Source organism: Chrysochloris asiatica, unplaced genomic scaffold, assembly GCF_000296735.1.
Source record: "Chrysochloris asiatica unplaced genomic scaffold, ChrAsi1.0 scaffold00017, whole genome shotgun sequence".
NCBI lineage: Eukaryota > Metazoa > Chordata > Mammalia > Afrosoricida > Chrysochloridae > Chrysochloris > Chrysochloris asiatica.
The window spans coordinates 17,743,031-17,762,704 of NW_006408535.1; positions in this window are offsets into that span (position 1 = coordinate 17,743,031).

The window sequence follows — 19,674 nt, forward strand, 5'->3', positions numbered from 1 at the left end:
ACTTAGACTTGACATCAACTTGGTGGCAATGGATTTTTTTGGTTTATATATTTTCTAGAAATAAAAATGATATTTGATGATAGCTAATATCCCTTCTGTAGTCCTGGTGTGGCACTGCAGAATAAGCAATGGACTGTTAACTGCAAGGTTGGCAGTTAAAACCAACCAGCTGCTCCTTGGAAAGTCTATACACGTTTGCTATGAGTCAAAACTGACTCCATGGCACTCAACAACAAAACAACAACATCCCTTCTGGGAGTTCTGGTGGAGCTGTAGGATAGCTAGTTAAACTCTTACACTACTCCTGCCTGAGACTTCTATTACCTTTCTCTTTCCAGTACCGACCACCCTCTTGTTGAATATTGCCTTTCTAACTTGGGGAATTTTAAATTAACTCTGGTGGTGGTGGTTGTATATGACTGAGTTGGTTCCACCTCCTAGCGACCCTGCATAGGGTTTCCGAGGCCATAAATCTTAAGAGGAGGCTCCCGCAGAATGACTGCTAGATCTCAACTACTGACCATGCAGGGAGCAGCCCGACCCACTGTTGTTGTTAAGTGTCGTTGAGTCAATTCCGACCCATAGCGACCCTGTATAGGGTTTCCAAGGAGTGACTGGTGAGCTTAAACCACTAACTTTGTAGTTCAAACGACTTTGCTATCTACTAGGGCTCTGTAAATTAGCCCCAAGAGAGGCAAAATTCAGTGTTTCAACTGTACCTACCTACATCTGGGGTTGTGCGGATTCAAAGAGCTTATATAATGCTCTTAGAACAGTGTTTGGTTCATAGAAAATGTTTTAAAAAGGCTGGCCATTGTCATTAGGATAATGTTTAATTGGATTGATTCTTGCCTATTCCAAAATCCTCATTCTATTCTCAAAGAGAGCTGGTGATCCTTTCTTTAAACCTATGACTGTATACCCTAAAACCCATCACCTTATATATTCATAACCACAGCCCTATTTGAAAACCCTATTTGTTGTTGTTGTTAAGTGCCGTCAAGTCAGTTCTGACCCATAGTGACCCTGTATGGGGTTTCAGAGGAGCAGCTGGTGAGCTTGAACCGCCAACCTTAAAGCTCAAACTGACCTTGCAGTCCAGTGCGTTAACCCACAATGTCACACCAGGGCTCCTGGAAACCCTATTGTTGTTAAGTGCAGTTGAGTCGATTTCAACCCATAGCAACCCTATATAGGGTTTTCAAGGAGCGGCTGGTGCGCTTGAACTGCCGACCTTGCAATTTAAACGACTTTGCAGTCCAGAGCATTAACCCACAGCACCACATGAGGACTCCCTATATAGGGTCACTATTTATGGGAAACCACTCGAAGGCACTTAACAACATTATCTGATTACATGTTGACCTCCCCTACTAGACCAATCATTTTCACATTTTTATTGTAACAGTAGAAGACACATTTTATATTATGACCCAGTATAAAAGCACATAGATTTGAAACAAAAGCTCACAAAATAGTACGAGGGGGCTTCAAAAAGTTTGTGGGAAAATGGAACTGAAAGCTAATGGACCATATAGTGATCAGTGATTTGAGATCAAAGATTAGCATTTACTTAAAGACAAGATTCAAAAGTGTTGGGAAAGAAGGAAGAAAGGAAACAAGAATCACAGGAAAGCAGTGGGATATGTGATAATTATACTGAGGAATTGCAATCATGAGATGAAACAAAGTATCTGATTTGTTGGATGTAAACCTGATCTTCTACTCAGTTTAAGCCTTAACTCAATTCACAATTAAAAGTTAAAAAAAAACAAACAACAAAACTTGGATGAACCTGGAGGACATTATGCTGAGTGACATCAGTCAATCACAAAAGGACAAACACTGTATGAGACCAATGTTGTAAAAAGTTTAAAAAAGGCTTTCTTAATAAAAGAAACAATCTATGATGGTTATGGCGGCGGGGGGGGGGGCACAGGAAGAGGTGGGAAAGGAAAATTACTCATGGGCTAGAGGATAAACGCATGTTAATGTGGGTGACACTACAGGCAATATACATCAAGAGGGAGGTTAGCAGAGAAAAGACAGTAGCAGGAGACAGAGAGGAATGCAATAGTTAACGTGAACAGAGATGAATACTATTAACCATTGGAGGGAATTGCAATTACTGTAATGAAGCAAAGTATATGATTTGTTGAATGTAAAACTGATGATCTGCTCTGTAAACCTTCACTTAATTCAGAATGTATTCTGAACCCAAACAAAAACCCAAACCATTTCTCGTTGCTGAGTCAATTCCAACTCAAAGTGACCTTATAGGACAGAGGAGAACGGCTCCCTAGGTTTTTTTTTTTTACTGTTTTATTGTGAATTATGTGACAGTTTACATGGGAGAACATTAGTTTTACATTCATTCTACCGTATATCATTTCATTGCCATGGTTACAATCCCCTCCAAGCATCATCACACAACCAAAGGATATATCCTGCAAGCCTGCCCCCCAGTCATCAGCACACAGCCCTCTTCCTCTCTGGGTCTAGAGTCCCCAGCTGTTCCATCTCTCCAAGTCATTGTCTCTGCCTCCATCTCAGGCATCACTGCTTCTCTGGGTAGAGTCCTGCTCTCCGCTTTTCTCCCTTCATGGTCTCAGGGACCTCCGCTCCTAGACTGCAAAGTCAATCACTCCCCTCATTTTGCTACAAAATCCCTAGGATTTTGAAGAGAGAAAATCTTTATGGGAACAGATAATCTTATTTTTCTCCCCTGGAAGGGCTGGTGGGCTGGAACCATTGTCCTTGTGGTTCTACAAGTGAACCACTATCCACTGTCTCACCAGGGCTCCTATCCTATACACAGTCTCTGTATTAGTATGTTGTTGTTGTTAAGTGTTGTGGAGTTGATTCCAACTCATAGTGACTCTGTATAGGATTTCCAAGGAGCAACTGGTGAATTTGAACCATTGACCTTGTAGTTCAAACCAACCTTGCAGCCCAGTGCATTATCTCACAGCGCCATACCACAACTCCATATAAGTATGGCTATTCTTAATAATTAATAGACTAATAGTGATACATTATTAACCAGAGATCATACTTTATTAATATTTCCTTAGTTTTTCCTAAATGTCATTTTTCTGTTACCCAGCTATTTGTCTGTCAGTTGGTCATAATGTGGTGACTTGTGTGTGGCTGTGATGCTGGAAGCTATGTCCCCGGTATACCAGCAGGGTCACCCATGGTGGACAGAGTTCAGTGGAGTTTCCAGAAGAAGGCCGACTAGGAAGAAGGAGAGGTGGACTACTTATGAATGTTTAGTCACTAGAAACCCTGTGAATAGCAGTGGAATGTTGTCAGATAGAGTGCCAGAAGATAAGCCCCTCAGGTTGGAAGGCACTCAAAATAGGACTGGGGGAGAGCTGCCTCCTCTAAGTGGAGTTGACTGTGATGACAAGAATGGAGTAAAGCTTTCATGGACCTTCATATGCTGATGTGCCATAACTCAAAATGAGGAGAAACAGCTGTAAATCTCCATTAATAATTAACACAGGGCATGTACAAAGTGTACAAATTGGAAGTTGTTAAGGTGTTACAGAAGCACCTCAAGCTGTAGGAGTGGATCTTGGATGGGCTCATGTCCCTCTATGACCGTTAGGAAGCGGGGATTCCAGAGCTGGAGACTGAAGTAGACAGACACTCGCACTGCCAGGGTCAAGGAGCTGCTGGTTGACTGTTACCAAGGACTCCACTGAGGCCTTCATCTCTAGCCTGCTGGACAAGATCCAGGGTGTGCAGAAGCTGAGCACACCGTAGAAGTGAGGGGTCCCAGGGGAACGGTGGCTCCGAGAGTACAACCACCCCCTCCCCTCCCCTCATAGCAACAGCAATATCTAGGAGGGAGCCCTGCAGCCAGACCTGGTGCCATGAGCAGGGTTCCTGCTGTTCCTGGCCCAAGGGCCTCTTCCTGTGTCCTCTCTGTTGTCCAGTTTGGGTTTTTTAAATTGTTATTAAATTGATGGCACTTTAAAACAAAACAAAAAAAGGGAAATGAAATGCAAAAAGATTGCTATCCTAGGCATTGTTGTTGTTATCATGTGCTGTTTAGTCAGTTCTGACTCATAGAGACCTTGTATAGGGGTTTCCCAGGAGTGGCAGGTGAATTTAAATAGCTCATCTTATGGTTTAAACTGACCTTGTGGTCCACTGCATCATCCGATAGCGCCATACCAGGACTTCATCCTAGGCATTAGTGAGCTGAAACTGACTAGTATTGATCATTTTGAATCTGACAATCATATGGTTTACTATGACAAGAATGACAAATTCAAGAAGAATGGTGTCACATTATTTCGTCAAAAAGAACATTTTAAGATCTTGAAGTACAATGCTGTCTGTGATAGGATAATATTCATCTACCTAGAAGGAAGACCAGTTAATACCACTATTATTCAAATCTACTCTCCAACCACTAAAGCCAGTGATGATGAAATTAAAGAATTCTACAAACTTCTTCAGTCTGAAATCCAACAAACATGCAATAAAAGATGTACTGGTAAATTACTGGTAATTGGAATTGGAAACAAAGAGGAAGGATCAGTAGTTGGAAAATATGGCTGTGGCGATAGAAATGATGTTGAAGATAGCATGATAGAATTTTGCAAAACCAATGACTTATTCATTGTAAATACCTAAAAGGCGATTTATACACATGGACCTCACCAGATGGAACGCACATGAATCAAACTGAATACATTTGCAGAATGAGACAGTGGAAAAGCTCAATATAGTCAGCTCAAACAAGGCCAGAGACAAACTGGAACAGATCATCAATTGCTCAGACTGAAGCTGAACAAAGTAAAATTAAGTCCATGAGAGCCAAAATATGACTTTGAACATATCCCACCATCTCAATCACAGATTTGATGCATTAGACACTAATGACCAAAGACAAGAAGAGCTGTGGAATGTCATCAAGAACATCATACAGGAAAAAAGCAAAAGGTTATTACAAAGACAGGAAAGAAAGAAAAGACCAAAATCAATGTCAGAAGAGACTCTGAAACATGCTCTTTAGCAAGCAGAAGTTAAGTGAATGAAAGAAGTGAGGAAGTTAAAAAGAGCTGAACAGAAAGTTTCAAAGGGCAGACAAGAAGACAAAGTTGAGTATAATGAAATGTGCAAAGATCTGAAATTAGAAAACCAAAAGTTAAGAACCTGCTCAGTATTTCTCAAGCTGAAAGAACTGAAGAAAAAAATCAAGCCTCGACTTGAAATACTGAAGGATACTATGGTCAAAATATTGAATGATGCAGAAAGCATCAAAAGATGGAAGGGATACAGAGTCACTGTAACAAAAAAGAATGGATGATGTTCAACCATTTCAAGAGAGAGCATATGATCAAGTGTCAATGGGACTTAAGAAGACCAAGGTACACTGAAGGGACTGTCAAAGATTTAGGCTACAGGAATTCATAGAATACAAACTGAAATCTTTCAATAAACTGATGCAGCACTAGAGGCACTCACTCATCTATGACAAGAAATTTGGAAGACAGTTTACCTGGCCAACTGACTGGAAGAGATCTATATTTGTGCCCATTCCAAAGAGCGGGGACTCAATGGAATGCAGAATAATCAGACAACATCATTAATACCACATGCAATTAAATTTTTGTTAAAGACAATTAAAAAACAGCTGCAACAGTACACTGACCGAACTGCCAGAGGTTCAAGCCAGATTCAGCATGATCTCATTCTCCAGGGAATGATTCCTATTTTAAATGATAACATGTCCGAATCACAGAGACTTATTTAAACACACTTTATTTGGAATTTCCCACTAAATTTTTAAAGGACCCTCACATATAAGAGAGAAAGAGCAAGAATTAGCTCACGTGATTGTGAAGGTCTGGCAAGTCCAATATCTGTTGGTCAGAAGACAGCCTGGAAATTCCTGCAGTCTTGTATCTCAAAATCTATAGATCAGGTGATGAGAAGAGTGAAGAGTAAAAGAGTTCTGGCAAAATGTTCTTTTATAGTCAACAGTCATATTAGAGAGTGTTCCCTTTTTACTCTTAAAGTCTACATTGATTGGATAAGGCCCACCCAAACTAATGAGCATAAGTTGCTTTACTTAAGACCAACTAATATGTGAGTCCTGGTGTGGCATCGTAGGATAAACATCAAGGTCAGTGGTTCAAACTCACCAGCCACTCCTTAGAAACCCTATACAGGGTTGCTATGAGGTGAGTCGACTCGATAGCACTTAACAACAATGATGTGGTTTTCTTAGATTCAGTATATATACTACTGTAACATGAAATGATGACATTTAATCTTTACAACAGCATCTAGTGTTGGATCAAACAAATGGGCACCAGAGTCTAGCCAAGTGTCACATAAAATTAAGCATCACAAGTACATATTATCATTATGACTTATTGCTGCTGATAGTGAATATGATCACCTGCTTGAGGTTTGTTAGGTTTCTCCACTGTAGAATTCTCCCTTTATCCACCTCTTTTCCACAGTGATCTCTTTGGAAGGATGTCACTATATGAAGTTCACATTTAAAGGAGAGAAGATTATGTTCCATCTCCTTGAAGGAGTATGAACATAAATTATTTGGAATTTTTCTGCACAGGATATTTGTCTCTTGTACCTCCTATTTATGAATATATTTAATATTTTACACTTATGGATATGTATTTTATAGTGAGGTTTATAATCTATATGATCCACTGACTTTTTTTTTTGGACCAACTGATTTTTAATTTTAGAATCCACAAAACGACTGTGAACTGAAGTTTTAAAAACACTACACTAGACCATGAACTTGTGGGTAGAGGCAATTTTCTCATTCTAAATCCTTGCCTACCATATATATTTTTCCTTAAAAAAGAAAAAAGTCACATAACTAGTCAAGCAATGTGTTTGTTGTTGTTAGATGTCATCCAGGTGGTCCCGACTCATAGTGACCTTATGCACAACAGAATGAAACATTGCCCAGTCCTGCTCCAACCTCACAGTCATTGTTACACTTGAGCCCATTGCTGTTTCTAACACTATATTTCAATTGCATCAAATCTTCTATGGTCTTCCTTATTCACTGTGCACCGTTCATATGCATATGAGGTTTCTGAAAGCCATGATACCATGGCTGGTGTCAGGTGCACTTTAGTCCGCAAACGGACATCTTTGCTCTTGAACACTTGAGCAGCAGATTTGCTTAAAACGTTTTATTTCTCCAAACATTTCTTTAAATGTCTGGAGCAGCAGACATGCTGCTTAAAATGTCTGATTTCCATGAGTATTATTAGTTGTTTAAATAAAGTCTTTAACAACTTCTATCCTTTCTTCATTTATCATAAGTTGTTTATTGGTTCAGTGGTGATGATTTTTGTTTTCTTTACATTGAGGTGCAACCCATACTGAAGGCTGTGTCTTTTGTCTTCATCAGCAAGTAAGCTTTCAGCAAGTAAGGCTGTGTCATCCGCATATTGTAGGTTGTTAATAATGTTTTTTTACCAATCCTGAAGCCACATTCTTCTTGCTATAATCCAGTTTCTAGTATTATTTGCTCAGCATACAGATTTCATAAGCATGGTGAAAGAATACAACCCTGATGCACACCTTTCCTGATTTTAATCCATTCAGTTCCTTGTTCTGTTCTAACAGCTGCTTCTTGGTCTATTTACAGGCTCCTTATGAGCACAATGAAGTGTTATGGAATCCCCATTCTTCGCAATGATGTCCATAGCTTGTCATGATCCACATAGTTGGAAGCCTTTGCGTAGTCAATAAAGCACAGGTAAACATCTTTCTGGTATTCTCTGCTTTCAGCCAAGATCTATCTGACATCAACAATGATATCCCTCTTTTGTTCTCCTGTCCTCTTCTGAAATTGGCTTCAAGCAATGCATATATACAAAGTACCCTGGTATTTCAACACCTGCAGTTTTACGCATATACTTGTAGAGTTTATCCATACATTTCATGCAAATATGTATGCATGCACAGCAACTTTCGTTTTCAAACATAAATATTATTGATAAATTGTAAAGTATCAAGAGGAAAGCCACGTTACTTCTGGCCCCTTTAAATGTACCTGGGCCACCCACAAAAGGCGTGGTGGATGTTATCAATGGTCACTAAAATGGTTATGTTCTAGAATTCGTCCAAAGGCTGTGCCTTTTAACCAACGTAGCTCAGGCTTTCCTGGATCCTTAATTTCTTCATTTTGATCTGGTTCCTTGCTCCCATTCTGTCCCTGGCCTTGATTCTTAATGACCTGGTTTGGCCCCAGCTCTGGCTTGGGCAATCTTCCAGGGCTTGACCTTTGGTATTTGTCCTCTGGCCATAACCCATGGGTCTCTGGCATCTAATCATTACATTGCCAACTGGAAATAAAAGCTACCTCTTATTCCCAGTTGTAGTGAAGATTAAATGCGGAAAAATATGTAATTCATCTAACATATTTAGCAGACAGATTTCATTTCTCCTTTTATGTGTATTCAGTTAGAACAAAATGCTGATAAGAATATAGGGGAACAAATACATATGTATTACGTAGTTATACATTCTCTGCGGTATAATCTGGTAGAAGGGAACAACAACAAAAATCATAACAATGATTCTTCTCTTTAATTTAACCATTGCACACATGGGAATTTATCCTAAAGTACAATTAAAACTCTATACACATGAAAACATTTATAATGAAAAGTGGAATAAGCACTTATACAGCAAATAAGAATTGCTAAGTAACTATGGTGTGAACACTAACTTGATGTCTTCTAACCATTATTAAAAATCATATAAAAAACAATGCTAAATTACAAAATCAGAATGTAGAATTCTGTAGTCACATGGATTGTTGTTGTTGTTATGTGTCGTGGAGTCGGTTTATGGCAACCCTGCACAGGGTTTGTGAGGCTGTAAATCTTTACGGGAGCAGAATGCCTCATCTTTCTCCCACGAAACAGCTGGTAGTTTCTAACTGCTGACTGAGATTAGCAGCCCGATTTGTAATCACTACCCTATGATTACAATGATATTAAAGGAGCATCCAAATGAAGATTTAAAAAGACCAAAAACATAAACTTTGAAAACATGATACTAAATGAATGAAGTCAGTCACAGAAGAATGCACACTGGATGGGTTTATATGAAGTACTCCATTTATATGAAGTACTCAGAATAAGCAAACCCACAGAAACAGAAAGTAGATTAATGGCTGCCTAGGACTGGGGGTGAGGAGCTTTAGGGATAATGTCTAAGAGGTATGTGGTTTCTTTTTTTTTATATGAAGAATCATTGAACTGTACATTTTAGATGTGTGAATTATATGATACATGAATTACACCTCAACAAAGTTGTCCTGGTGCACTGCTGTGGGTTAAAGCGTTAGATTGCAAACTCAGTTTGAACTGCAGATTGGTGGTTCAAGCTCACCAGCCGCTCCTTGGAAACGCTATATAGGGTCACTATGAGCTGGATTCGACTTGATGGCACGTAACAACAACAACAAAGTTGTTTTGGAGCACTGGGGGCACTGTAGGATAAACACAGGACTTCTAGTCAAAAGGTTGGCAGTTTAGGCCCACCAGCTGCTCCATAGGCGGAAGATGAGATTTTCTACTCTTTTGAAGATTTACAACCCTGGAAACCCTATACAGTGTTGTTCTGAGTCAGAACTGACTCCATGGCACATAAAAACAACAAAGTTGTTTTAAAAAGAGAGAGAGACTTACCAGACAACTTGGGACAACTCTCAATAACTAAAGCTGGCACAATTTGAGCAATAAAATAAATAACATAGTATTGGATTATAACCCAGCATATAAAATAAATACATATCATAAAGTTTCAAAAAGTTCTTGGAAAAGTGGAACTAAAAGACAATAGAATTTTTTCATTAACATTTTGATGCTCCCTCATATAAATGCATACAGATACAAAATATGATTGGATAATAAATAAATGGAACAGAAGAGAAGGAACAGTTTCAGGAAGTGAATCTTAATTTTCCTTCCTTTAAGGACTGGGCTTCGTAACTTGCTTCCACAGAACAGGATATGTAAAGGGAAAAATTGTAGCTCCACAATACAGAAATCTGGAAACACAATCTTAACCAAGTGATGACCATCAGCATCATCGGTGATAACCTCATTCCAATCATAAGAAAGATGAGGGGCTTGTAAGAAGTTTGTGAAAAATATTCCCTTGTTGTTGTTGTTGTTGTTTTAATGCTCCCTTGTACATTATATAAACCCAATTTGAGGCACAAATGAAAAAATATTTGACCAGTATTCTCTCAAACTGTCAACGCCATGAAAACCAAGGAAAGACTTAAGAAACTGTCACAGAATAGAGGAGAATAAGGTGACATGACAAGTAAATGCAACGTGGGATCCTGGACTAGATCCTGGAACATTAGCAGAAAAACTGGTGAAACCCAAATCAACTTTGAGTTTAGTTAATAATAGGAAACCGGTATTGGTTTCATAGATTTGGCCAGTGTACCAAGGTAATAGGAGATGATAACACTAAAAGAAACAGACTAGGTGAGAGGGTATATGGAAATTCTCTGCACTATCTTTGAAACTTTTATTTAAATCTAAAATTATTCTAAATAACAAGATTATTACATAAAGAAGCAAAGCCACAGAGATTTAAGTATTTGTATTAATACAGATGTTTTAAGTATACTGTCCATTTCTATTCAAGTCTTTATCATCTCATCAGGTTCAACTCCATGGCAACTAGCAACATATACTAAAATATTTTGTTTCTCAGCCTCAGAATTTATTTGAATTCTATAATGACTCAGTTTTCTCATCTGTCATCTGGGAATCCTGATACCACTGCTGATGTCAGATGGATTTTGGCTGAAAGCACAGAATATCAGGAAGGTATTAACCTTATAATATTGTGTATTATGGATTATACAAAGGCATTCAAGTATCTGAAGTATCACAAGTTATGGATAACATTATAAAAAATGGGAATTCCAGAACACTTAATTGTGCTCACCTGGAACCTGTACATATAGACCAAGAGGCAGTCATTCAAATAGAACAAGGCAATAGTGAATGCTTAAAATCATGGTTGTATTCTTTATTTTTATTCACTAGTGTATTTTTATTCACTCTGGTAGCGTAGTGGTTACAAATTGGGCTGCAGTTCGAAACTACCAGCTGTTCTGCGGGAGAAAGATGAGCCTTTCTGCTCCAGTAAAGATTTACAGCCTTGGAAACCCTATGCAGGGTCACTATGAGTCGGAACCAACTCCACGGCACATAACGACAACATCAACAACAGTGTATTTTTATTCACTAGTCATACTTATTCAATCTATATGCTGAACAAATAATCCAAGAAGTTCAACTATCTGAAGAAGTACATGGCATCAGGATTGGAGGAAGACTAACAACCTGTAATACAAAGATGACACAATCTTGCTTGCTGAAAGTGAAGAGGACATGAAGTACTTACAGATGAAGATCAACAACTACAGGTTTCAGTATGGATTACATATTCACATAAAGAAAATTTTAATTCTCACAATTAGATCATTACATAACATCATGACAAAGGGAAAAAAATTGCAGTTGCAAAGGATTTCATTTTACTTGGATCCACAATTAGCACCCAGGAAAGCAGAAGTCAAGAAATCAAATGATTTACTGTGGCGCTGTGGGTTAATGCGCCAGACTGCAAGGCTGTTTGAACTGCAAGGTTGGTGGTTCAAGCTCACCAGCTGATCCTTGGAAACCCTATACAGGCTCGCTATGGGTCAGAACAGACTCAACACTAAATAACAACAACTGCTTTGGGCAAATTTGCTGCAAAGACCTCTTTAAAGCGTTAAAGAGCAATGATGTCGCTGTGAGGATTTAGGAGGGCCTAACCCAAGCCATGGTATTTTCAATCTCTTCATGCATGAGAAAATTGAACAGTTGATACCTTTTAATTCAGGTGATGGTGGAGAATATTCAAAGTACCATGGACTGACAGAAGAACTAATTCTAATTAGTCTTAGAAGAAGTTCTGCTAAAATGTTCCTTAGAACTAAGGATAGCAAGACTTATGTACTTTAGGTATGTTATCAGTAGGGACCAGTCCCTAGAGAAGGACTTCAGGTATGATAAAGTAGAGGGTCAGTGAAAAAGATGAAGAACCTCTGGGAGATGGATTAACACAGTGATTGCAACAATGGATTCAAACAAAGAAATGACTCTGAGAATGGCACAGGACCTCATTCTGTTTCATTCTATTGAACACTGGCTCACTATGAGTTAGAACCAACTCAATGGCACCTTACGGAGTTATTGTGAGAACTAATGAGCTACAGGAAATGAGAAGCAATTAAGAGAGTCCCCTTTTCCCTTACTCTGATTTGTAGGTTAGGTTTTCTTCTGAACATAATCTACCTGATTGTTGTTACGTGCTGTCCAGATGATTCGGACTCAGCAACCCTGTGTAGGGTTTCCAAGGAGCAGCTAGTGGTCCAAAAATGACTGAAATTTCAAGGAGCCTGTCCTCCTTCTGCCTTTCTTTTCTATCCATTCATCCATACTATTCTTTCAATTGCTTTCACAATCTCTCCTTTAGGACTCAGAATATATTTTCAGGAGTATCACATGAAAGTTTTACTTTCTTTTAGATCCAAGAGAATCTCTAAATACATAACTCTCAACATTTGAATAATATGGCATTAAACACATTTGTAGGTATTTTTTTTATATCGTTTCATACATACACAAAATTTTTTAATGAGAAATTCCAGTAGAAGTCATGATTAACGGAAATCCTGAAGCAAAGGGTCAGAAAACTTAGAACACTACTCTGAGATCATATTTTAATGGTTTGGTCTACCATTTTTCTAGCAGTACTTGTACAGCTGAAAATTTTCTATTTTTATGTTACTCTCAGATCTTGATCTAAAGCCATTTTAGTAAATTGATCAAAAAGTCTCATAAATTTATGAGATACAAAGTAAGCAAATAAGTATGGTTATTTGTTACTTAAGAAACAGGTACATATATACAGAGGTCCTGATAGAGAGAGAGAGGAAAATAAGAGAGGGAAACAAAGAAAAGACAAGTTGAAAGATTTATTAAGAGTAGCTATTGTATGTATTTCTGGGGAAGTTCATGTATCAGATTTTCTATTTTAAATTAGGGTGATAAATTAAGAATTTTCAAATCTTTATAGCAGTGTGATCTAAGCTAGGGAGGAAAGTCATATTATAAAAACTGAGGATGAAGAATACATATACTATAAATAGACCATTACATTCCCTGATTGAAAATACTTGTTTTATTTTTATTCACTAGTCATAGTGTGTGTGGTGTGGGGGATAGATGGGTAGACAATAGACGGTAGATCAGTACAGAATATCAGAATGTAGGGGTGGGAGGAGATAGTATATATTTTAAAGACAGACATTGTTAAGGACTGGGTTTGTGTGTGTATTGTTTTTGGTTGGGAGACCTTTCCTCTACCCTTGAAGTCAAAGGTTACTATCATAGTCTATATTCCACTCTTCTTAGAACAGAAAAGCAGCAGATTATACAAATTTGCTGGATTAAACTTCTTATTGCTACAAAGAAATGAGATAATGAAATTTATCTTTAAAATGGAAGTCAGCCTTTTCGTCTAAACTTCCCTTTTTTTCCATTTGATTTTAGTGTTCGGAGCAATTTATTTCAAAATTTAAAATAGTATGGAGGGGATTGTAATCATGGCAATGAAACAATATACGATAGGATGAATGTAAAGCTAATGTTCTCTCATGTAAACTATCACATAATTCACAATAAAACATTTAAAAAATTTAAAAATATTATTAAATAATAAATTAAATGGAAAAAAAAGGAAATTAAATTTTTACATTGACAAAATGTACGCATTGGTTAGGGATTATAACAAAGAAAATGTGTGGGTTATATGATTATAATTTCTTAAGCTAGTATTAGCTAAACAAGTGAAATATTTGGACTTAGTTACTGAAAATCTTCACTGAAGTTTTAGATTAAAAAATAACATCCAGTGCCTTTATTTTAGAGAAGAAGCAACAGTCAGAGAAGTAGAGGAACTAGTGGCTTAGTCATTTGAGGCCTTGTTATCATGTTTCAATGTGTCGGAAGAAAAAAACTAGGATTACGGTATGTATTACTTCCCATTCTTATTAAGTGGTGAGTCAACTTTCCTCCCACAAATAAGAAATATTTCAAACTAGATATTTTGGATTCTGACAAATTTAATTTCTGTATTTCTTAAGTTATCTAATTTTAATTCTTACTGGGTATATAATTTCCAATAAAATCTGTGAAAGGCATACTAAGATACATAGATTTTTCTCAATCAGTATTATTCATTTAATTCACTGAACAGTAGTTGGGAACTCCTAAAAGCATTGCACTACCTGTGGTGCTGCGGGATAATGTGCTGGACCCACCGCAAGGTCAGTTTGAATTGCAAGGTCAGCAGTTCAAGCTCACCAGTCACTGCTCAGAAACCCTATACAGGGTCGCTATGAGGCGGAACCAACTTGAGGGCACTTAATATCAAGAAGCATCAAATGATAGGCCTGCAAGTGGCGTAGGGGGTTGGTTACAAGTTAGGCTGCTAACAGAAAGTTCAACAATTCAAATCTATCAATTGTTCCGAGGGGTAAAGATCAGTTTTCTGCTTCCCATAAAGTACTATAGCTTTGGAAACCCCATACAGGGTCACTGAGTCAGAACTCACTCTATGGCACACAATGTTATAGATTTTAAATTCAGATTACACTAACAGAATTTAAAATTAAAATCTGAATAGCTGTTACCTCCTATAGTTTTGTGTCTGGCAAAGAAGTAAATAGCAAATAAAACCTCACTGAGATACAAAGGAATCGCACTTTAAACAAAATGTATCTTTGAGAAGTTGAATGTAAACTGAACTTCAGTGTAGTACTGCAATTATGCAAAATGTTTCTGTAAAACAATCACTCTGGAATTTAGCTACCTGGGAGAAAGAACTAATTACTATGTGAATTTTTTCCTAAAAATTATACTATGAAACTACCAAAAAGACCCCAAAAGGCAAACCAGTTGCCATCAAATCGTTTCTGACTCATGGCATTATCATCTGGGTCAACACAGAACTGTGTTCCATGGAAGCAGATCGCCAAGCTTTTCTTTTGCGGTACCCTTTGGGTTTACTTTAACCTCTAACCTTTAACCTCTAACCTTTTGACTAGGAGCTGAGCACGTTACTGTTTACATTACTGATGGACTCTATGAAACTAAGTTGTGTATTCAAATCATTTATATTCTAATTAAACAATAATTACTCAAATTAAATAAAATTCCCTGGGTTAAAATCAAGCATTATTAAAAGCTGCAACATTATATTAGGGGCCTGAGAATATCGTTAGGAAAATTATGGCTCTAATAACAAAATCTTGTATATCAAATCTCTAAAAGAAGCAATGAAACACAAAAATGATTGCATTAAGCTCCAAATGGCGATCAGCTGACCTACCCAACAGGACTTCCTTTCTTTGTTAATGACACTAATTGTATTTCCAATGAGTGATTAATGTGATTAATGCCCCAATGTTTGATAGTGGTCATATAAGACCTTCACTGCTACAACTTGAAAGGAATTATTCATGCTTTGCTATATGATGTGTTACTGCCACCCAACTACATCTCAGGAAGAGAAGAAAACAACGATAAGAAAAACTTACATGGAACCAGGTGCCTTGCAAATTACTACATTTATTTAATCTTCTATAAAATATTGTTTTGTTTATTTTTTATTTATTGTTTTAAACAACAACGAATGTGGACCTCCAGCAATAATAATAGGATTTCAAGTGCCAGATATTCAGCATATTATAAAATACTGTTTTTTATTTCCACTTTACAGATGTGAAATTTAGTCACTGGTCAAATGCTATATGGTGAAATGGAAGAAGGACGGATAACAGTCTGGCTCCAGTGTCTGTGCTCTGGTAATAACTGGCTGTTATTACCCCTTGGTTTGCCTCTAGACTAGTATTTCAGCATAGTATGACCTTGGATGCACATTTTCACTCCCCATTCACCAGTGTAGATCTAGCACTGACTACTTGTACTCTCTATACAAAAGAGTTTAATGGATAAAATGCAGGTTATGACAACTTCAGTCTTGATTTGGTGCTAAGCACAAAACATGTAAATCTAATGGATTGTACACTTTTAGTCCTACTCAGCAAAGAGATAAAAATGCTTAAGAGGCCCAATTAGAGAATGTAAAAGTTTAGGATAATAAATGCTGCCACATTCATTACAGAATGTTTAATATTTGTGATTAGCCCTAAAACCTCAAAAATTCTTAAATCTGATTTTTCTCCATTGAGTTTATCTAATCTTCTTTCTACTTACAATAAGCAAACCATACCAGGAAAATACTGTCCAAGGCAAGTTTACAGACACATATCTGAATTTAGTACCATACTTACTCAGATTGGATGTCAGGGAATGAAACTCATCAGCATGTTACAGCTCCTGATGAAAATGTAAATAAGAGATTAAAGTTGTCAGACAAGAGCCTGGCCAACTGTTGCCCAGAGGGTATTAATACTCAAATTTATATCTCTCGGTATTTGCATAGTAAACATGTCACAATTACTTTAATAGCCGTTAAGTAATATTTCAGTAGCAGGGCTATAATAAATAATTTCAGATTAAATAGCAGGCAATGTAAACTTTTACAACTTAGGCTATCCTTGCAAAAATGTTAAGAGCAACTAGATAGCAAAAGAAAACATCTAAGGGCAACATTGTTAACAAAAACTAAATGAAAAAACATTCCCTTGAGCTCTGAAACACAAAAGGGTAGAACAAACCACCTGTAACAACATGAAACAGGGGTGCGGGAGGCTGATGGGTCAGAAGACAAAGTCTGAAAAAAAAAAAGGAACTCGTGAGGGCCAAAGGAGACAAGGAACCTAGAAATCATCAACAAGTAACCACCCAATGGAAGGGGCCTACCTGAAGTGAAAACTCCAAAGCCTATATAAGAACCACAATGGGGACAGGTAGGTTTGGTAGGATTTATTTTGCTAATGAGTGCAGAAGTTTCCAGGGTACTGGGGCATTCAAGACCCTCAAAGTGCTCAGAAACACACAGTGGAAATTCTTCTGTGGAGGACCAGACCCTGTAGTGAGGAGTGATTCTTGGGGTCAGTTGTTAAGTGCCATCGAGTTGGTTCCGACCCATAGTGACCCTGTATAGGGTTTTCGAGGAGCAACTGGTGAACTTGAACTGCCAACCTTGCAGTTCATATGGCTTTGCAGTCTGGCACATTAACCCACAGCACCACACCAGGACTCTTGGGGTCAGTTAGAGCTTCTAAATATTGAGAAAGAGACCATCACTTCTATCTAAAAAACAAAAAAGTGCTATGAACACATACTTTGCATGAGAAAGCATATGTTATGGATTGAACTGTGTTCCCCCAGTGCATGTATGTAACTTGACTGGGCCATGATTCTCAGTGGCATGGCAATTATATAATGATATCATGTGGCATTTATGTCATAATCTCCCATGATGTGATAAACAATAAGGAGATAAAAGGTGTCATGCAATACTCTTCATCCCCTCAGAGCCCTGTAAGGGTAGTTTCCCTGGAATACTTTTTATCTTATAAGAGACAAACGGAGAAAAACAAGCAGAGGAGGAGGGACCTGACTCCCAAGAATGAAAAGCCAGGAATAGACTGTATCCTTTAGACCTGGGGGCCCTTACACTGTGAAGTTCAGATCCAGAGAAAGACTGATGCTAAGACACACAAAGATAAAGAAATATTGGGCAGTACATACTGATGCTGAAAGGAAGTAAGGACCTTTACCCAGAGCTGACACTCTGATCTTGGACTTCTAGTACCCTAAAATGTGATAAAATAAATTTCTGTTTGTTAAAGCCATCCACTTAAGGTATTTCTGTTATAACAGTGCTAGATAACTAAGATACATACTCTTGCTCATAAAGCACACAAATAAAAAGCATTGGTATGTCAGGTTTTATTCTACAAAGTCAACTGTATACTGAATTTGAACGCCTATAGGAAAGTACAAACTCTTGTACCACAGTAATTGGAATACAAACGTATGAATATACTGTTTGACCAAGCAATCCTATTTCTAAAAATCTATCCCACTCTATTTTTGCTTCTGACAATAGTAAAAAGTGGCATACAAACAATTATAGTTGCAGTATTGTTGATACAAACAACTGGAAACAACTAAATTCATTCAATGGAGGATTATGAAGCTGTAAGAATGAACTAGGAAGATCTCTTTAAATAGATTATGGTCTGTAAAAGGGTTTAGGATTCATTCTTTGAGAAAATGAATCCAAGCCTGAGGCAGACTATGTACCTGGCATTCTTCTACCCAAGATAAAATATATGGGAGGAACCTAGAATATCTGCTTCACTTTAGTCTAATAATAAATAGAAAGACAAAACTAAAGATAATTATCATTTAAAACTGTTAGGAAACTGTTTTTGTGAATTTTTGCCAGAGTTAAAACATTTCTCCCAAGAGAACAGTGTTTCTAGCATGGATTTCCAGGAAAGGTGTCCCCTGCTATATCATGTTTCTAAGCTTGTTAAATTATTACTTAGGAAAGTTTTGGCAATTTACCATTTAGTCATAATTTCCAGTCATTTTGTTCTGTTTACAGACCTGGTTGTTCACTTTTAGCCAATGTCCAGGAGGCACTTGGCTCCCGGCAATCTTTTTTTCTCTTTCCTTTTCTAAATTGACATCTCTCTGAGTTAGCTATTATACAGTATTATCACAGCCTACTTCTATCTGACTCACATTACCCGGGAGACAATTAGGGATTGAGCTTAGACTAGAATTTTATATAGCATGCTTAGTTTCATAAATATTTTCGTGCCTGTTTTTCTATAATGTATGATGGTTCTTTTCCTTTTATTTTTCACACAATGTATTATTTGAATGGTTCAAGTCCTCTGCATCTATTTCTATAATTTTCTTAGCCACAGTTACTTTAATGACAAGTGGGTATCTGATCTTATTTAGCAGTTAAACCATATAGCATGGTTTATATGCAAGTTAAAGCTGCCTCCTTCTCAGAGGTACATTACACAGTTCACTTCGCAGCCAATTGTTCTCAAAGATCTTCATCTGGGTTCTAGTATGTTTATAATTTGATTACATTCATAAACAAATACTGTAACACCTATCTATAAATGATTTCAAATGTACAAATGATTTGGGAATCAGAAACAGTAATAATGAGCCCACTGATAAAACAGAGGCAGAATCCTGAAGGGAGACTTCATTTCTTGTTTCAAAATATGCATATATACTCAGTGATGTAAGAATGGGAACCACTTCCTGTTTTATTAAGGGCTCAATGAAGTGACTGAGAACTCTTATTTCAGGTTTTCCTTTATCTCAAGGAGATAAGAATACTTGTCACAAACTTTGCAGATTATGCAAAAAGATTAATGTTTGTAAACCAGTTTAAACTCTTTTGTAGAAGGATGTCCGGGACGTAATCAGCAAGGTATAAAAACTAGTTATACAGGGAGCTCAACAGCTATATAAGGAGCTCTGGTAGCGTAGTGGTTACGAATCGGGCTGCGAACCTTAAGGTCAGCGGTTCGAAACTACCAGCCGCTCCGCGGGAGAAAGATGA